The sequence below is a fragment of the Pantherophis guttatus genome, chromosome 1 (assembly GCF_059756535.1).
Source record: "Pantherophis guttatus breed Tessera chromosome 1, ASM5975653v1, whole genome shotgun sequence".
Classification (NCBI taxonomy): Eukaryota; Metazoa; Chordata; class Lepidosauria; order Squamata; family Colubridae; genus Pantherophis; species Pantherophis guttatus.
In genome coordinates, this window is record NC_142063.1 from 140,436,497 (window position 1) to 140,458,331 (window position 21,835).

The 21,835-nt window shown below is 38.4% G+C and overlaps 2 long non-coding RNA genes across 2 annotated transcripts; one reads left to right on the forward strand and one right to left on the reverse strand.

The window, feature by feature from the left end:
- The first annotated feature begins 285 nt into the window (after positions 1-285).
- On the forward strand, positions 286-6,159 carry LOC117669923 (uncharacterized). The gene is made up of 3 exons (XR_004592540.3): positions 286-758; positions 5,145-5,232; positions 6,123-6,159. It is a non-coding gene; the product is annotated as an uncharacterized LOC117669923 (long non-coding RNA).
- Positions 6,160-10,895: 4,736 nt separating this feature from the next.
- On the reverse strand, positions 10,896-13,837 carry LOC117669933 (uncharacterized). Its single transcript, XR_004592542.3, has 2 exons — positions 13,478-13,837; positions 10,896-11,057 (listed from the first exon to the last, which is right to left on the reverse strand). It is a non-coding gene; the product is annotated as an uncharacterized LOC117669933 (long non-coding RNA).
- Positions 13,838-21,835: the final 7,998 nt, after the last annotated feature.

The window sequence follows — 21,835 nt, forward strand, 5'->3', positions numbered from 1 at the left end:
AAACGTGCTTCAGTTTAATTTTTTTTCCCCTTCCTTTTCTTCGCGACAATATAAGTTGTACTCTTTGTGGTCTCTTCCCCCTGCTGCACAATGGTGAAGCTTTCATACAGTAGTTGGCAGCCCAGCCTATCAGCCAGCTATCCTTTCAGATAAGTGTCCCTATGAAAAGGGATGCTGTATGTGGCCTCAGGACCAGAGATGGGGAACTATGGTCCTTTTATGACCTGCGGATTTTAACTCCCAGAATTCTAGAGCTAGCATGGCTGGCTCAGGAATTCTGGGAGTTGAAGTCCACAAGGCATAAAGGGGACATAGTTCCCCACCTCTGGTGTAGACCAACCTTTCAAATTCCAAAATGTCACTGTCCTACTTTATGGCCCACAGCCAACACTGAATATGCAGAAGGTGTTAACTACATGATCCTTACAGTCTGGGATCTTCCTGACAAGCAGCAGTTTTCAATCAAAAAGCCAAGAAAGAAGTCAACTCTAGCCTTCAAGCCAAGAGACTAAGCCAGCAATATCTACTGATGGTGGGAAATGCTAAGCCAAGAACTTCTGGACACTCAAAATAGCAAGTTCATAATGTCTTGCTGAAGCTGTGCCGGAGAAGACAGTCAAGCAGCCATTCCTCCATCTCTTGTGGAAATCATTCTAAAGGAATTAAAATTGAGTAAAGTGGAGGGGAAAGGAGTTGGAGGAAGATGGGAAATGTATCTCCAGCTCCTTTTTTACATGAATCACAATGCATATAAACAGGTAAGGCTTTGATTGTCCTCATCTTGACCTGTTTGAACTTCCCCAAGCATGTTGCTGCACAAAACTTACGAGACCGCCTTTTGCCTCCGATAGCCTCCCATTGACCAGTACGCTCCCACAGAGAGGGTCTCCTCAGGGTGCCGTCGGTTAGACAGTGTCGACTGGTGACCCCCAGCGGAAGAGCCTTCTCTGTGGGGGCACCTGTCCTCTGGAACAAGCTGCCCCCAGATATTCGTCAGATTCCCGACCTTCGTACCTTTCGCCGCACCCTTAAAACACTATTATTCTATCAAGCAGAGCTGGCCTAAAATATTATTTTAATGGGTTATTTTATTTTAGATTGTTGGCCAAACTACTTAATAATTTTAAATTGTTTTTAACTTTTATATTGTTGGTTTTTTATCTTGGCTGTACACCGCCCTGAGTCCTTCGGGAGAAGGGCGGTATAAAATTTTAATAAATAATAATAATAAAAAAATAATTGTCTAAGAGAATGAGGTTTCCTACTGTTGAGGTACAGACACTGTGTTCCTTTGAATAGTGATATTTTCCATTTGTTTGGGTTAAAATGAGATAGTGGTAAACAAGTTGCCCTTGTTGTAAGGACCAGCCATCCTAGCCTTAGATTAATGGAGGCAAGGAGGTTTACAGAGTTGAAAATGATAAAGGAATTCTTTTTGTCTGATGGACAATTTCTGTGAAAGCCATGGTCTTTAGAAATGTGTGGCCTTTCTTAAATCACAAAGATACATACAGAAGACATTGTTTGAAGCAGAAGGAGTTGTTTTTATGATAAGGCAAACCCTTTAAAAATGTAACCACTCACTTGAGAAACTAACCCTGAGGTATAAGCAACTTTGTGCAAGATCCACCATACCACACCAAAGACACTGTTGGTAGAGTTCATGACTATTTCCCAAGATCCCTGTGGCTTCAAATCCAGGTTGTATTCCTTCTTTTTCTCCTGCACATGCAAATAAGCAAATTCAAAGCTGTTTGCCTTCGTGTGAGTTTTCTTACTACTGATGTTCTCAGGTGGCTTTGGGAAAGTCTCAATTTGATTCTGGTCCCTGTGGAAGGGCTCTCACTCTGCTGCATAGAAATTTTTAAAAATAAAAGTTCCAATCAGATTTCTTTGATAGAGGAGTTTACTGCGCATTGCCACCTGAGCTCAAATACATTTAAATAGATGGAGAAACAATATCGCTCTTGAGGCAATGAGATTTGACATGTTTTAATTTTACACTTCAGTGAAGTGAAAGTAAGTCACACTTAAGCCCCATTGAACCCAGTGGGACAAATTAGTTATGAGAAACTAAGGCAAGCTTGATTGATTTCAATGAGATTTAACAACTTGGTGGATTCAAGCCAAGGTGACTTACCTAAGTGGCATATCTTTCTGAGTTAATGAACTGAGTTGGTTCAGAGCTATTTAAAAGCAAATAGGACAGGATGCTCCCAAAATAGTTTCTGACAGGCAACAAAAAGATCAGATTCTTGTCTTTCAACGGAACATGAAAAGTGGAGAAACAACAACTGCTCTTCATGTTACGTGTAGAAATGTTTTGAATTCAGAATACATCTTCCAACTTATCCTTGGGCTATAACAGAAGGCTGGATTTGTTGAAACCTGTTTTCTTGTTCTGATTTTGGGAAATGTACTCAAGTGATTATATATTTTGGCTATATAACCTCTCTTAATTTCTCTAAAACAAAGCTTGATTGTTATGCTGTGTTAGAAATCATGTCAACACCTTTTGTTTTCAGCATGTATATTGTGATGCTCATTGTACCTTTGCCCAACTTTCTAGAAGACCAGAAGTATGCTGTGTATGTATGTGTGTATGTATATACATTTGTATAGATAGACATAGACATACAGGTAGACATAGAGATAGATAGATAGATAGATAGATAGATAGATAGATAGATAGATAGATAGATAGATAGATAGATGATAGATGACAGTATATGCATACCAGTATGATCAGTGAAGTCACAAAAAGAGAGGGGGAAGAGGGAGGGAGGGAGACGGCAATGGAGACTGAGATGGAGAGAGGCGGAGGAGAAGGAGAAGAAGAAAGAAACATGCCAGTTCTCATTCAGTTTGGTGAAAGTGTCTGTGCTTCTGATATTTCTTTAACAGAAGAAAATAATGTTGGAAAACTTTCACTTACTTATTTACAAGATGGCCAAATAGTGAATTTGAAAAACCTGACTTCAGCCTCTAGTAGTCTGAGCCATTTTTCATATTTCAGTTAAACCCTAACACAAGACTTCATGAGAGACCTCCTCTCCCTTTTCAGATTGAGGAAATTTCAAGCCAAGGAAGCTTCTAATGATGAAAAGTTATATAAATGAAAATAATAAAACCTACAGTATAACTCTTGCCCATGGTTAAGGGTAGATGTGAACCTACTGTACATACCCCCTGGATCTTGACCAAAATCTTAATTACTACACCACACTATTGTTTATTCCCATTACTATCTTTAATATGTAATTTTTACTTGAAGAAATTGTAAAAGAATAAAAACCAGATAAATTTTGAAAGAGAAGAGTAAGGAAAGAAAAGCAATAAGTCAGTGAAAAAATAGAAAGAAATAGAGAACCACAAGAAAAAAGAAAAGGTTATAAAGAAGCAGCTTCCTGCCTTGTTAATAATAGTTACAAGCACATTTATATTTTACCATCTCTCTCTTTTTAAGGCTACAACATAATTTCCTTCTCACAAATGAAGGTAGATATACATGTCCCAGGATAATGTTTCAGGATCCAATCTGGGTCAGTCACTGGGACCGGAGGTTTAGTCTTCTGAGCTTTTGGACTCATGCTGGAGCCCATCCTCAGGGAACTTCTCTCTCACTAGGATGTGTCTCTCTAATTGGGGTGAGAAAGAAGTTCCCTGAGGATGGGCTCCAGCATGAGTCCAAAAGCTCAGAAGACTAAACCTCCGATCCCAGTGACTGATCCAGATTGGCTCTTGTAATTTCCTTCTTTCCATAGTCTTACCTTTTCTAATAATCAAACCCATAAATCACAATTTCATTTTTTTCTCTTTTCAGCAAAAAAAAAAACTATAAGGGGTTCCCAGTCACTAATAAATGCAGTTATTGTCCTTTCATTAACCAAACAAGTCAATTTTGCCATCTCTCCTAATTCTCTCATCTTCACCCTCCATTCCTCCAATGTACTATTGTTTTCATTATTACACTTTTATTTTGTATGTCCCTCATAAAAACAATGTTCATATTTGTTTGTTAGTCTTCCATTCATTTCAGGTTATGTTGCTGTTTTCTCATTCTATTCCTGCCATTATGTAGGGACAATAGTAGTGGAACAGATGATTCTGCTATCAGCATTTCCCCCCTTAGAATTACCCCATAGATTGCAACATCCAATAGCATTCAGGGAAATATCTGACAGTAAAGGCTGCCATTTTGTTTTAAGAATGCCCCAATAAATGCCCTAAAGAATGCCCCAATAAATGGTAATATTCTTCAGGAAATAGATTAGTGGCCTACTGCCTACCCACCCCCCTCAAAACCTAAGCTCTTCTACCTTTAGAAGTGAATAGTATGTGAAGAGAATGAAGCAGTACAAGTTGAAAAAATTTATATCATTTGTTCCACCTTATATTTACTTCTGAATTAATAATAAGCGAGATGAATGAATACCATGTGGTGTTTGTGTTTACTCCAAAATAAATGCACTCTCCAACTTAATTTTGTATAGGAATCTTTTCACAAATACATGATCCACTTAACTCCAGTCTGAAATAAATTGTGGATAGTATTTGAAACAACCTAGAAAGTGTGTAGTAGTTTACATAAAATGATGTTTGATAGACCCATATTAAAAGTTCAACAACGAAGGAGAAAAACATCTCCCAAAAAATGTCCTTGCTAGAATATTTAAATTTTCCTAGAACATAGCAGCTTGCTTTATTGTGTGAAGTCTACGAAGTTTTTTTCTTTTTTGTATTCTGCTTGAGGGAGGGGAGGGGAGCAAGTCTTACTGAATTCAATTAGTACATTCTTGCAATTAGAATTTTATACTGACGTTTTCTCACTTTTACTTTCTAAGTGCTGTTGCTATCTGCACAACTGTAAGGCAAACTGAAAATCTGCCACACTTAAGGTTCCTTGTCTAATGCTAACTCTCCAGTGTCATAAAGTATCTAAGCTCTTCAAAAGACAGTGAAAAGGCCACACCAATTAAGAGAAACATATAAAAAAAGATCCGAAATAAATTTTGAAATATTAAACAAAATAGAAGAACACTGCAGGAAACAACCAAGACTACCTCTATTGTGAGCAAATTAGTTTAGTTGTAAAAGTAATTGCTGTATAAGGTTTTAATTTGATAATTTCTTCTATTAAAAAGATCCATTGCACAATATGATACTCGTTGTGATGATCTACGGTAAAGCAGTAGACTCCCAAGAAAGAAGAAGAACATTCCAAAGAGGGAGGTGAGATAAGAGTTGAATCACCAGAAGTAGTTGAGATTTAGGATAGCAACTCCCTAGAATTTCTCAAAATATATCTATTAGGTTAGGGTAGTATAGATTTAGTCTGGCAAGATTCTGTCTGTATAGTATAAGCCAGGGGTGGGTAATTAATTTTCCCAAAGTGCCGCATGAGAAACTGGGACTGTTAAGGAGGGCTGCTGCCAGCCCTCCACCTCTGCCAGCCCCTGCCATTCTGTCAAGGCCGGGAATATGCCCAACACACCTTCCTTCTCTTACTGTCCCCACAACAGCTACCCTGTGAGATGAGTTGGGCTAAGAGAGGGTAACTGACCCAAGTTCAGCATTCATGGCTAAAGCGAGACTAGAACTCATGGTCTCCCAGACTGGTGCTGAAAGAATACCTTGTATGACAGCCCCAGTATGTCCTTCCTGAGACTCAGACACTTTTAGCAATAGCAATAGCACTTAGACTTATATACCGCTTCATAGTGCTTCACAGCCCTCTCTAAGCGGTTTACAGAGTTAGCATATTGCCCCCAACAATCTGGGTCCTCATTTTACCTACCTCAGAAGGATGGAAGGCTGAGACAACCTTGAACCTGGTGAGATTCGATCTGCTGAACTGCAGCTAGCAATCAGCTGAAGTAGCCTGCAGTACTGCATTCTAACCATTGCAACATCTCGGCTCTTTATGGTGTATATTTGAGATCTTTAAACCTTTATTGTATCTTTTAGCTCAGGACCATCCTCTGGTTTGGGGCTGGATTTAATATTTATTGCATTAAACTGTTTTACTAGTTTTATTAAATTGCCTTGCTATGTTTTAGCTTTTCTATTGTTCATCACTGAGTGAAACTAAGTGGTTTACAAATATCTTTACATATAAACAGCTCAAGCAAGAGAGGAGCTGGAGGAGGAAGAGAGTAAAAAAAAGAACTACAGCTTTGAATAAGTTCACTTTCGACAGCAAAGAGTAATGCCAACACCAACACCATTTCCAGAACAGATGGAGTGACATATGCCAAACATCCATACCTGTCATTTGATTTCTTAGGACCATATTTTTACACTGACCATTTCCAAAGAAAGATTTAACCATTTGGTTTCAAAGTCCGGCACTTCCTCAGAATAAAGAGCAACATATTTTTAAAAAAGTAAATGGAAATACTTTGTTTGCAGCAAATGGGCACAGTCCATAAACAAAAGTATTGTTTACTCTTCAGTAGCAGCCCTGTTACCCAGCATCATTACGAGACTTGTTGTGACTAGTCTATGCTTTGCTTTGGTGTATGGAAGTTAGGTTTGTTTTGTTTTGTTTTTTAACTTTTCAAGGCACAGTAATGCTGTGATTTGTCTCATTTGGGATTTTTGTATCACTCTTAGGTATCTGGTAGCTGGAAGGATTTTCTGTATTAATAGCCAAAAGAAAGTACATTAAGGAAACATTGGCACAAGCTTCCTTACATTTGTGAAATTGATGCACATGAATGTATTAAAGTAGGGAAACTGTAGGCAAAATTGTAAATAAAAGTGCACATGCTGGAATCAAAATGTATACAACTTTTAAGGCAAGCTTTAAAAAAAATGCTTGTCCCTTTTACTAGTAGAAATGTGGACCCTTTTAATGTTAGGGATATGCATGAGACAGAAGCTTTTATCAATTTTCACTGGCAAGAATAGGACAACATGGAAGACCTATAACTCAGTAGGATCTGGGAACAGGCTAGTAGGATTATCTTGGACAATCATATCTCTTTCTTCTTTCTCTCCACTTATTGTTGCCCACTGAAAATCAATCTTCTGGAGCTCAAAAAGGTGAGGGTGGGTGGAGAGAGAGAGAGATCTTATTATATTGCAGCCTAAAATCAAAACATCATATATTTTAATCATGATGCAGTTAAATTTAGTAGATCTCAGTCCTACTGAATCCAAGGAAACAAGGTTGTTGTTTTGCACAACAGTCGATCAGACTTCACTTTAACTGATTGCAGCTTTGTTCTTCTTGGATTCTACAGAAGTAATTTTCAGTGATTTTTCACAGAAAATCAGTGGCATAGTATCAAGGAATTGAAGTCTCCAGAAAAAGACTATGCGTCTAACTGTATGCTTCAGAAAAACTACCCAACCCAGTAAATGGGGCAAAGTTTAGAAGGGGATACCAAGAAAAATGAAAGGCCTACTAGATCTCGGCCGAAAAAATCAAGTTGGCCATTAGATGTCAGTGACCAGTGAGAGTTTTATGTATTCCTTCACTGCCACCTAGTGATTACCACATTTTTGAAACCCAGATCTGAAAAGTGGGAAGTACAATCCTGTATATGGAATGTAAGGGGGGAAAAGGGGATCAGAAAAACATGGTATCTCATTTCAAATAATTCCCTTCAGACATTTTAGCTGAAGAACCTTCTAGAATGGGCAGGTATGGGGGGGGAGCTTTTTACCTGACAGAGCTATGTGTGATGTCTCTGCAATGAAAATTTACTAGTTAGTGAAATGCATTTCTGTAGATTGATCACCAAAGCCCTAAGTAAAGAAATGGTGGCATTCTACTTCCAGCCTTTTATTTGGGGGAAGGACTGAAATCCTGAATTTTCAAACTTAAGGCATTCAACACTGAGCTACTGAGATGAATACAGTACTTTGCAGCTGTTTAGCAGCAGAAGCTGCAATTTGCTTTTCAGCCATTAGATGGTGCTTGAAACAGATGATAGGAGCGAGAGAAACAGAGACAGAGAGACAGAGAGGGAGAGAGAGAGGGAGGGAGGAAGGGAGGGAGAGAAAGAGAGAGAGAAAGAGAGATCTGTGTTGCATCATTATATAAGTACAATGTTCTGTTTCAAAACATAGTTTGACAGGCAGGGAAGGGCTCCACAAAAATAGGTTTAAAGTTATGGAAGCAAGGATATCTGGATTTAGGGCCAGATCTTCATCTATACATCAAAATAAGTTTGTCTATGCTAAGCCATGTTTATACATACAATACTTGGATTCACCCATTGCAAACTGAGACACAACCAAGGAAATAATAGCATAATGACTTTAGCTTAGCCATTGTGACTAGTATATGCACAATGTGCTATGAATATGGCTTGTAAAATCGGCGCAGCAAACAAAAACAGCCACATTGCTCACTGTTTCTGAGTCCTACCAAATGTTTGCAGCCTTGGCATCCCTGTTTGATTGTAAACCAATGCACGATGTTTCTGATAACCTTCAAACATTGAATATTTTCAAGGAAACATTGCCATCCATTTGTTCAACAAATAAATATGGAACACTGTACTGAGACAAATAGGACAAAACAAATATTTCATTCTATCTATGTTTGCAAATAAGAAAGTTCAGACAGAATAATAATGATTTGCTCCAAATCGGCCTATCTGATTGCATGACTAAACAATGAATTGAACTCAAGATTCGTAAGATGAAGCTCAATAATTCATCGGTTGATCTGGATCGGGACAGATACATTGCTGTATGAAGAAGAGATTGCTAGGATCTTTATTGAAGTCAAAGCTTGCAGTATATGACTATGCCCAGTTACTTTCCATTAGTGCCATATAGCAATTTTTGCAATTTTCTACTATACAGTCATTTTTGAGAGCGGGTTTGTAGGATTATTTAACTCAAAACAATAAAATTATGATTATGGTATTTTCTATTTTTAAAATAAGACAGCTGTGATGCAGTGGCTCAGTGGCTAAGACGCTGAGCTTGTCGATCGAAAGGTCGGCAGTTCAGCGGTTCGAATCCCTAGTGCCGCGTAACAGGGTGAGCTCCCGTTACTTGTCCCAGCTTCTGCCAACCTCGCAGTTCGAAAGTACGGAAAAAATGCAAGTAGAAAAATAGGGACCACCTTTGGTGGGAAGGTAACAGCGTTCCATGCGCCTTTGGCTTTTAGTCATGCCAATCACATGACCACGCAGACGTCTGGCTCTTCAGCTTTGAAACGGAGATGAGGACCGCCCCCTAGAGTTGGGAACAACTAGCACATATGTGCGAAGGGAACCTTAACCTTTATCTATTAAGGCTCCAAAATCTGGCCCTTCATACTCCAAACATATGTTCAGTAAAAAGATGAGCCCAGTGGTAAAAATGTTTCTTAATCTAATGAATGCGGTGTAAAGGAAAGCCCAATGTGGTAGCTTAAGTATGTGGATGTAATTGCTACAGAGAACTTCACAACATTTGCTAAAGTTATTGACAGAAGGGAGGATGATGCTTCTCAGATCACATACACAGTGGAGAACTTTTCACAGAGAAAGGAAGATTGAAATTTACAAATAATAACCAGATTTTTTTTCTAAACTTCTTTAAGAAGTTATGTCTTTTGATTAAAAGTAAACATTATTCTTGTTTGCTAAGAAGTTCCAGTGCAACTTTCGTACCAATCAGAGTTTGAAATAGAAAAATCTACACATTAAGGTGACAAATCAACCTTGTACTGTATGTTTTAAACATTACAGAAAGGTAAAGCCTCCCTTAAAATTAACACCGTTTCTGATGTCTACACGAATATGGTATGTTATCTTGGCAACAATAAGGAAGTAGGCTTATAGACTTTATTATTTTGGGATTCTTTGATTTCCCAAACCAGTCTACAACTTTGGACTTTCCTTGTGGGCTTACACCCAGGTAAGTAATCTGGATGTTGGGGGGAAGCTGTTTGTTTTAATAAGTTACCAGTGAGGGGTAAAATAATGAATTGATTGACTTATTAAGTCAACAGTTCAAAAGCCAAGCAGTGGTGTGCAAAGGAGAGTGGATGGGTAGAAAACATTCTGCTCCTAAGTTCAGGTAATGGAGGGCGTTGCTATAACTGCCCTCCTAAAGCTTTCTTGGCAGCATTTTTGGGAAGTGGCTTGCCAGATCCTTCTTCCTAAAGCTGAGATAAGTAACTAGTCCATGATTACTCAGCCGGATGTACGGCTAATAGACTTTGACTAGAACTCACAGTCTCCTGGCTTCTAGTTTGATGCCTTCACCACTGTACCAAACTGGCTCTCAGCAATAAAGGAGGGGGGAGGTGTTAAAAAGTTATTCATGCCAGGTGTCAGATACACTACGGATGACACTAGGTAGCTCAGGAAAGAAAAATAGCAAATTGAAATACCCTGTTTTCCCCAAAATAAGACATCCTCTGATAATAAGCCCAATCGGGCTTTTGAGCGCATGGCAATAAGGCAAAGTGCTTATTTCAGGGTTCAAAAAATATAAGACAGGGTCTTATTTTTCGGAAAACATGGTATATAGATATATTTCTCCAGGACTTTAAACCAACACTCTTTAAACCAAGAGTGTTCTGCATTTAAGGCAAGGATTATAATCATTTTCTTAGTAAGGGAGAGTAGAATCTGCAGTAGATGCTATTCAAGAAAACCAGAGAAAACACAAAAAGAAGAAGTCTGTTTTAAAGGTGGTTGTTATATTTGCATAATACATTCAAATGCTTTAACTTTATTTCTGTGCATGTGGCTATGTATGTGCATGTATCAGTATATATCCTATACATTTTTATATGTATGTGCCTGTTGGTGGGCACAGCAGCAAGGGAATTGTCAATGAGACAATTTCCAACATTTCTCCATCCAGACAGGTTTTTCTTAATCTGGTTTCGTGACAATCCAACTTGAGCAGAGAACAGAAGGAGTTTAAAAGTGTGGTGCAGAGACACCCAAAAGGTAATAATTTTATTGATGAAGATAAAATATACTTCCACTTGAGTTTGGCCCCACAGCTTAGAATGTAAATACACTTTTTTTCCTATTCAGCACGAACCATCTGCTCACCAGTTCAGGAAAAGGGCTATCATTTGAATTTCCTTTCTGAAAGAGATGGAAATTATGATTTACAAAGCCAAGAACTGTTTAGGCATGTCAGTATGAATGTGTTGGTGGGCAGAGCAACTTGTCACAACAGTAAAAGCAAGAGTTGAACTGATTATCTGGAAAAGTGATGTGTTTTCCTTCACATATTGTGTTGAAACAGAATTTAGACACCATCTGACAGGAATGCTTTCATTTAGATTCCTCCATGGAAAAGGGGGTTGGACTTGATGACCTCAACTGCCCTTTTGAAGTCAATCATGTTGTAATTCCCCTATTGCCATACTGTACAATCTTGTCTATGAAGATTTTCAATCATTCAGGTCATTGTTTTTCCCAAAGGTGCTTTTCCAAAAACTGGAGTTTTTTGGGTTTTTTCCTTGAAAAGGTTTCACTTCTTGTCTAAGAAACTGAAGAAGCTTCTTGGGCAGGAAGCAAAATGTTTTCAAAGAAGAAGAAAAAAGAGGAAGTCCAGCTGCCTTTTGGAAAAGCACCTTTGGGACTGTACATTCTTCCAACGTTTTCCTTAGAGGGAGGGAAATTTTGGCCCTTGAGATTGTCACCTCAGAATGTGGTGAGAGATGAGCTTTCAGGGTGCCTAGACAGTCAAGCTCCTGTGGTACATGATCTTTGCAAAAGGATAACGCTCATCTTCATAATTTGATGCTGCAATTGACTGCACTGTGTTATTGTATCACTTGTGGTTTTATTCTGTGTCTGAACTGCACAAGTGTGCAACAGAGGTGGTATTCAGCAGGTTCTGACCAGTTCTGAAGAACTGGGAGTGGAAATTTTGAGTAGTTCGAAGAACCAGTAAATACCACCTCTAACTGGCCCCTCCCCCATCTATTCTCTGCCTCCCGAGTCCCAGCTGATCGGGAGGAAATGGGGATTTTGCAGTAACCTTCCCCTGGAGTGGGATGGGAATGGAGATGATACAGCATCCTTCCCCTGCCACGCCCACCAAGCCACACCCACCAAGCTATGCCACACCCACCAAGCCACACCCACAGAACCGGTAGTAAAAAAATTTGAATCCCACCACTGGTGTGCAATAAATAAACCACCATCACCTATACAGCTACTACTCTGCTTTTACAGGCAGTTGAGAACCATCTTCTTGTCACCCAAGGCTTTTGGAAATTATTGATATCCTTTTTTTTCAGGGGTCTTTCTGGCCACTTTATTTTATTGTCTTTCTTTTTCTTCTCTAGTTCCTCCGCCCCACACAGCCCATCTCTCTATTCTTCCTCCTCCTCCAAGCCAGGTTCGTCATAAGAATCCATCTCCATGTAACTATAATCTTTATTAAGCTTCTCTATATTTTAGAGTTGGTTTTCTCTCTCCTCTTTCTCTCACTTCCAGACACGATTGCTTTGGGGGCACACAATATTCTGCACAATAGGGTTTGGGACTGCATGAAAGCTACAGTCACTTACTCCTCTTGAGTTTAAATTATCTTTAGAGGTATGTTTTGACATGGCCAACTGTATAGTGCAGCAGTTGGCTCTCCTTAAATGGACTACGTTTTCTGCCCCATTGAGGTATTGAAGAACTTGTTCTTATTGTTCCCTAGTAAATAGCTGGAAATTATTTGGAATTTTTGACCAAAAATTAAAGTTTTCCATAGGGAGAAAAAGGTCTTAATATCTTAAAATACACCTACATTTTTAAATGTCCATATTTTGTCAAGATCATCATTATCTTAAGTAATTTGCATCAGATTTGCCCCATTGGTGATGAACCTTCAATTTCACATGTACCAAATTTAAACTGAAATAATTTTAAACATTTAAGGAATAGGGTTTTTAAAAAAAAAGAATGTTGCAGACATACTGTATCTATAATCACCAAAGGATCAGAGCTAAGATTTAACTGAAATAATCAAGGGTGTGTGTATCAACCAGATGCCTCCACAAAGCCTGTAACCAAATTTTAGAGACCCCAATCATCTTTTGCAATTGTTTCCCAGCTCCATTCAGAGATTCCGAACCTGAATATTGCATATAATCACAATGACAACATGGTAATTATAGTTCCTATTAAAGCCATCACAATACTGGTCATTCCTTTATGTTGCCACAGATTCCATAAATCTCATTTGCCACACATGAAGAACATACTATTCCTGGTTTGGAATCTGCTCCCAATCCATTTCACTTTAAGTGCATTTAATTAATGTAGAAATTTGACAGACGTTTAAAATTCCTGGGGACTTAGTGATACAGTGTGGTGGAATATATGTGTGTGTTTTAAAACTCCTCCTAAAATAGAGCGTTCGCAATGAAAGATATTAAGAGAACAAATCTTTGGCAGGAATGAGTTCAGCGGGTGTTATGGCAGTTAGTTCTTGCGGTACATGTAACCCAATTAACTTGTCAGAAAGTGGAGCATCCCTTTTGTCAGGCTGATTAACTTACTTTCCCCAAAGAGTGAAGAGGGAGAGGAAAGTTCCTCATGCCTGATACGAAGAAATGGATCACGCCCAAGGACCTTATTTGTTTGTCATTATCAGAGGTCTTCTTTTCTTTTCTTCTCCCCAAAAGCTGGATATGCAGTTTTGTTTCACACTGATCACTTAGCAATCCCAAGGGCCAAATTCCCAAACACACAACTAAATCAAGACATGTTTGCTCTGACAGGCCAAAGACACCATATGACCAATTACAGGTAGAAACTCTACTTACAACACTACGTTGAATGATTGTTCAAAGTTACAACAGCACTGAAAAAAGTGACTTATGACTGCTTTTCACATAACTGTTGCAGCATCCCTGCAGTCACTTGATCAAAATTCAGTTGCTTGGCAACTGGCTCCTATTTATGACAGTTGCAGGGTCCTAGAGTCATGTGATTCAGAGGTGGGTTTCAGCAGGTTCTGACCAGTTCTGAAGAACCAGTAGCAGAAATTTTGAGTAGTTCAGAGAACTGGTAAATACCACCTCTGACTGGCCCCGCCCTATCTATTCTCTGCCTCCCGAGTCCCAGCTGATCAGAAGGGAATGGGGATTTTGCAGTATCCTTCCCCTGGAGTGGGGTGGGAGTGGAGATTTTATGGTATCTTTCCCCCACCATACCCACCAAGCCACGCCATGCCCACCAAGCTACACCCACAGAACCGGTAGTAAAAAATTTTGAAACCCACCACTGATGTGATCACCGTTTGCAACCGTCTGACAAGCAAAATCAATCGGGAAGTAAGATTCACTGAACCGTGTTACTAATTTAACAACTGCAGTGATTCACTTAACAACTTTGGCAAGAAAGGTCATAAAATAGGGCAAAACACATTTAACAATTGTGTTACTTAGCAACAAAAATGTTGGGCTCAACTTTTGAGTTGTAAACTGAGGATTATCTATATGACATAAATGCACTCCTGATTGTCAAACAATATGCAATTGTTGTTTTTTAAAAAAGCTGTGATCCGGCAAGATTGCTTGGAAAATATAATGGTCAAATATGTTGTGAAAGACGGTTTGGTGTGGTGGTTAAAGGTACCAGGTTAACAATTGGGAGACTGTGAGTTCTAATCACTTCTGAGGCAAGAAGACAATTCAGTGATTTTGAGCCAGTCACTCTCTCTTGACCCAAAAAGAATGCTGTGGCAACCCATTTCTGAAAAATCTAAAATTCTAAAAATTCTAAAAATTTAAAAAATGCAGGCAGTAGTCCAGGAAGTTGGTAGGAACCAACCCTGATTCAAAGGTATCAATCAGTCAATCAATCAATCAATTAAATGTTATTAATGGCACACTTAAAATATGGCGCATGGTTTGGCTTGGCTTCTCTTTCCCTCCACACTACACATATCCCTAAAGTAACAGTCTCCAAACCATCTCACTCTAATCAGAAAATCTCACATGATAAGCTATAGCCAAGAGATGAATGTGGGGAACAGAATTCCATTTTGATAAAAAGCGAGGTTCCAATCTAGCCAATGTATAATTTCCTGAAATGGATAGCATTACTTCTGAACTTTTATTGAGGCGCAGAATGACATCTGTATCAGTATTTGTAACGGAAGGAGCAATGCTGCTTGTTTTTCCCATTCTCACTTTTAAAAAAAATCCTCAGAGATGAAGGCCAACAGATCTAGCCAATGAATAATTTCCTGAAATGGATAGCATTACTTCTGAACTTTTATTGAGGCGCAGAATGACATCTGTATCAGTATTTGTAACGGAAGGAGCAATGCTGCTTGTTTTTCCCATTCTCACTTTTAAAAAAAATCCTCAGAGATGAAGGCCAACAGATCCAACACTGCAGCGAAACAACAATCATCTTAAAAAGCCAAGTAGAAATGCATTAAAGACAAGGTCTTTGACGCAAAGCAGAACTGAATATTTATGTCTCTCAGCAGGGAGCTTTTTCCACAGCCTGAGGACATCAGCTGAGAAGGTCCCGCTCTTTCCCGCCCACATACAAGCTCCTAAGCAGAGACGTGCCTTTCAAGCAGTATCTTGTCCTGAGATTTTCCAGCTATCATCTTTAAAAAAAAAACATATATGTCACTTCTTGGTAACATCAAAGAGAGGCATTCAGTACTGATTTTTTTCATTCTCCTAGATTTTCAAAGGATGTTAGCAGAATATATATGATTTCAGTGCCAATCAGATATTTTTAAGTGTTACCATGATGCAGATGAATGGGGATTTCAACATCCACCCCTTTCTTTCTCGCATGCTTAAATTGTGGCTAACAAAATCAGTACTGGAAGGATGTTATTAAACATCCTTCAAATAAAACATACTTGGGTTTTGGAGCAAAAGATAACTAGCCTCTTTGGAATTATCTTACTAAGAAAAAGATGACCAGACTTTTTTATATGTCATCTATCCACACCACCACCTCAAAAAAAAAAAAATCTACTAAACATTCACAAAATGTCATGTGAAATCTTGCAGGATTTCAGCATTCTTGTGTATGTGTTGAAGGCTTCATAATCAAGTAAGATTCTCAGCTTTTTAAAACTGGATTCTCTGAAAATAGGAACTGGGAATCCTTTCTGAAGATTTAAGTACTGCTGACCTGCTTATTAATGATCCTATATCAGCAAAACAAAGGATTCACAAATGCAAGGGAAATACAGTATTTAGGACAACTGTGTTGCCTTTTTGCAGGCTTATTTGGAATAGTTTCTAATGCAAACATGTTTAGAATTGTGGCATTTCTACCAAAAATATAGAATAGAATAGAATAGAATAGAATAGAATAGAATAGAATAGAATAGAATAGAATAGAATAGAATAGAATAGAATAGAATTCTTTATTGACCAAGCGTGATTAGACACACAAGGAATTTGTCTTTGGTGCATATACTCTCAATGTACATAGAAAGACAAGATACATTCGTCAAGAATCATAAAGTACAACACTTAATGATAGTCATAGGGTACAAATAAGCAATCAAATCATACTAGGACACAATCAATATCAATATAAATCTTAAGGATACAAGCAACAAAGTTACAGTCAGAGTAACTTTTATTGTAGAAGGCAGGAAAATACTATAACCAAGAGACAGTCAAACATGGAAGGAAGGCTTCATGCAGGAAGTCACATTATGCTCAGCATTCCAGTTGGAGAACAAAAAGAGCTGTTTTCTTCAGGAAGGTCCAGACCTGTAGTGGAAACCATCTGAGCCTAGTTTTTTTTTTAAAAAAAAAATGTATATTGCTTTAATTCTGAACAAAACACCCTTACTCAAGTGGTTTCGTTGAAATATTTTGAGTAACAGTGTCTTATCAGAACAAAATTCAAAATTGTCAGTTTCCCCCAACCACAATCTGGCACTTCATAGACCTCCTGACTTTACATGACTAATCTGGCAAACAAAAATGAAACCAAACTAAAGCAAAGCTCCAAATTCTTGAAACCGAGCATTGTATCCATCATGAGATATAATTTCCCCATAGCAAAGGTGTGTGTTTTTAGAAAAATAAGGAAAACAGCAATCTGTAGTGGGGGGGGGCTATCCTTCAGCTGTGAGGAGTCTTATTCTGTATGATCTGGCTTTATTGTTTCTTTCCTTTCAACACTCTACCATCAACAATCAAAATCAATTAAAGCAACTCCATGACTAGTCCTGATGTTCTTCTGACAAGGAAAGACAAATTGGGAGTAAAGCAGCCCAACCACAGATTACCAAACAAGAGTGCATTGCTTGAGACAGGTCAAATGTTCACAATTTCAGATCTTGAATCAGCCAGAGTTTCTCTCAAGCTTGGGATAAAACAATTTGTTTCATACTTATGTTTGTGAGCTGGGCCCTTCCGCCCGCCCCCGCGTTATACCACCCTTTATTTGTCATATTTTAGCCCAGCTGATAGGCACGGCAGAGTGGATTGCTGCACCTCAGCTGGGCTGAAATCTAGTGCGCTTGCGTGGAGCACAAGTTTGGCGCGCATGTGATCAAAGCGAGCATGCTCGCGGCGATTGCACACAAAGCGTGTGCGTGAAAAGAACTGGTGGTAACACCGGTTGGAACCCACCACTGGGCCTCATGACCTTACTTACATCTCACCCCTAGCCCACAATTGAGGAAGCTAGAAATTATCTCTAGCTTTTTCAGTTTCAAAGTAGTCTTTTCACCTTTTCTTCCAATCCAGTTTTGACTAGGGATGTGATCTAGCACACTTTGAGCACAGAGCTATCTCTCTATCAATTTCTCCATCCAACTTGGCTCTATGTCCCTACACCATGACTCCAAGAGGTCGCAGAATAGTGAGTAAAGCAGGAGAGAATGTCCCAAGGCTCTTCACAACCCCTTCTCTATGTTTGAGGCCTATTAGTCAAGATATTTCTGAGCATGGGTCTAGCTTTCTTCTAAAAGAGCACTAAACGTACGTTGAAAAATAGCACAGCAGGAGTGGCAGAGGGATGCAAGTTGAAATGGGAGCTTTCCCGATCACTTGAAGAACCTTCTTTAATTTCTCCATATTAAAACTTTAAGAATAGCACCACTAACTGACCTGTCTTGTTACTGAGGCAGAATTAAATTCAACCACCAAGAAACTATATTTTAAAAAAAAAAAACATACTTTTTTGACAGTTTGGTGGATTTGACTTTTAAGACAGCTGTCTGGCTGTGCCCAGTGTCAACACCAAAAAGTTTTTTCCCCTAAATTCCTTTGTTAAGCTAAAAAGTTTTTTCTCCATCAGGCCTAAATTAATGGGCTGGATGCTGTACTCGTATAGAATGTAACTCTGATCTATCTCTGAACTTTAGGTAATCCTCTTTTTTCTTGCTGTTTAAATAGTATAATCTTTTACCCAGTGCTTGGAAAGGATGAACTTCTAAGGCACCTTAATCATGTCTATTTGGAAACTGGTTTCCCTGCTTGTTTTAAATCCTGAGTGCAAAATCAATTACATTTTTCACACCCATCATGGATTTGGTCATCCAACAGGATTTAATATTTAAAGCCATCATCTCAAAAATCTGAATTTGTATATTTGTTTTGTATAAAAACCCCAGGGTAATATGAAATCAGTTTAGCGCATAATATTGAGATATCTTCTTTTTTCTTGCCATTTCAATAGGAATGTATCTTTAATTTACAAGTGACATACCAACATGTGACATTAATGTTACTACATACTTTTTCTTCAGCATGGAGCAGAACCCCTTTAAATTTTTGAAAATTGATCACATTTATTTATATAAAGAATTTCTTACTGGCCATTTTCTATTATTTATTGGAGAAATTGAAGGCTATCCTAGAGCCCTGGTGGTGCAGTGGTGAGAATGCAGGTGTTCGATCCTGACTGGCTCAAGGTTGACTCAGCATTCCATCCTTCCAAGGTCGGGAAAATGAGGGCCCAGATTGTTGGGGGCAATATGCTGACTCTGTAAACCTCCCAAAGAGTGCTGTAAAGCATTATGAAGTAGTATACTGTATAAATCTAAGTGCTATTGCTATTGCTATCCCAAAAAAGATAAATAAAAAGCAAAATAAGTAGGCCCTCTCTCTGATGATACAACCAAAATCGTCTAAGAACCCCAAAAAAGCAGTTACTGACAGACAATCCTAATTAAAAGTTACTGAACAACATATATTCTAATCATGATATGTGGGTATAATTGCACTTTTGTCTGAATAAAGACTATCTAGATTCAAGGAAGTGTTTACATACAGTATATTGTATGATGCAGAGTAGATTCATTAATGGTTCTATTGGTTGATGGGCATTGGTCAAGTACTTATTGGATCCTGCCAGATCATAGGAAGATAGCTGAAGGCATTTTGGATGTGCTCTACTTTATATTCATCTTATTGTAAGAAAAGGAAAAATGAAGTGTCTATATTTAATTGTAACAAAGATATATAGTATTTGATGGCAAATGCTAATGCTCAACAACTTTCCTTCAAAGCATTAAGATTAGAAATCTCCTGATCTCTAATCCCTGCTGTCTGTGATAAGAAGGTAGAGTTGTCAGTTATTCAACTCTACTCCTTTTCTCCAATAGCAATAGCAATAGCACTTAGACTTATATACCGCTTCACAGTGCTTTACAGCCCTCTCTAAGCAGTTTACAGAGTCAGCACATTGGCCCCCAACAATCTGGGTTCCTCATTTTACCCACCTCGGAAGGATAGAAGGCTGAGCCAACCTTCAGCCTGGTGAGGTTCAAACAGCCAAACTGCTGGCAGCCGGTGATCAGCAGAAGTAGCCTGCAGTACTGCAACTCTAACCATTGCGCCACCATAGCTCTTACTTTCCTCTTCCTGGTATTGCATAGACAAAACAAACTTCAGAATTATATTTTTACTGGTTTGCTTGGCACTTTTCCTTTCTTTTCCATTTTTCTTTTCCTCCCAGAGATAATTTCAGCCTTTACATACCACTCCAGAATGTCAAATAGTGCATGAAGCATTATCATAATTTTTACTCCGTACCGGTTGCTTAATGTCACAGAGACTAGACTTCATTTTCCCAGCTAGCTCAAAAAAGGATGTTCAAATAAAAAGTAAAGGTTTGATTGTGTTGGCAGCATTACAGAAGAGGCTTGCCACTGCTTACTTCTGGTTTTTTGTTTTTTTTTATAGTTCCCAATGGAATTCCCAGATGTCTTCTCCTTCTTAGAAACCAGATCAATCCTACTTTAGCTCTCAAAATCAGCCAAGGTTACTGTCATCTCTTTAAAAAACCTTTCTTTAGCCTTATTATTATTATTATTATTATTATTATTATTATTATTATTATTAATTGAATTTGTATACCGCCCTACTCCCGAAGGACTCAGGGCGGTTAACAGCCAAATAAAATACATATAATACAAATGTTAAAAAACCATTAAAATATAATTAAATAATTGGCCCGGAAATGAAATTTAAAACACCCCAAATTTATATGACAAATTTAAAATTTAAAAATTTTAGAAGTTATTAAAAAAGTTTAAAAGACAGGTTAGGCCAGGCCGGCCTGCTGAAAAAGAAATGTTTTGTTGGCACGGTGGAAAGCGCGCAAATATACATTTGACCACATGTTACATCATTCAATAGGTTGTTTGTAGAATATAGTATAGAACAGAGTATAGCAGACAGAACAGAACAGAACAGAACAAAATGCTTTATTTGGCCAAATGTGATTAGACACAAGGAATTTGTCTGCAGGGCATAAACTCTCAGTGCACATATAAAATAACAAAGTAATAAAAACATAATAGTGATACTAATAAGAGAAGATAGTAGAAAAGATGAGAAGGATAATAGTTATACAACCATACTATGTAGCAGGGGTGGGATCCTACCGGTTTAATAACCGGTTCGCTAAGCACGCATTCCACTTAATTTTTAGAATTAAGGAATTATGCAGAGAATAATTTATTTCAGCTGCAGAATACAGATAGTCTTTGATTTACAACTGATCACTTAATAACCAATCAAAGTTATGATGCACCTCCCCCACAAAAAATGGTTCTGAAGTTCCAATGGCCAGGGCTCTCCTGTGGTCATACTTCGGATGCTAGGCAACTGGTCCTCATTCATGGCCATTTGCAGCATTCCTGTGGTCACATGACCATGATTTACAAAGGGTTTTGCAGAAAATTGACATTTGCTTTCCAGTTTTCTATGAAAGCAACCCGTGACAAGCAATGGGTTTGCTTAACAACTACCAAGTTCATTTAACAACTGCTGTGCTTGCTTAACCACTACCACAAATAAGGTTGTAAAACCGGGTTCATCATGTGCGTGACCCACTGTCACAACTTACGGCCATAACGAGCAGGCTCTATTACGGTCATAAGTCAAGGACTATCTGTATTTGAGATTGGTAAGCAGAGTGTCAAGTTTCTGAAAGATGCCCTAATTAATTCATGAGCCATGATCCAAACTTCAAAGGAAATATATTCATTTATTAGGAGCAACATTCCGGCAATACTCGGATGCAGTTAGGACTGATCCTTCGTAGATTTACGTTCCCCTATGACCCTGTCTCTCCCCTCCTCTCTGGCCATGTCATAAATCACATTCTCCAATTAACCACTTTGCCTGGCTGTGAAACCTAACACCCTCCTTCTGATTGCGGTCAGAAAGAATGTATGGAATTCACTTCAGTTCTCCCTCCCTCATGCTCATGGCAACTTGAAAGCTTTGCAAGTTGACACAGAGAAAGAAAAAAGAAGGAAATACATTGGGTATAACAAGATGATGATGTTTTAGGTATATCAGACTGACAATAGTGCATGGTTTGTAATAACTGAGCTATACACAACTCATCAGTCTCATTGTCCTTCAATTTATGCATAGATGGCTTGGTATAGTATCTGT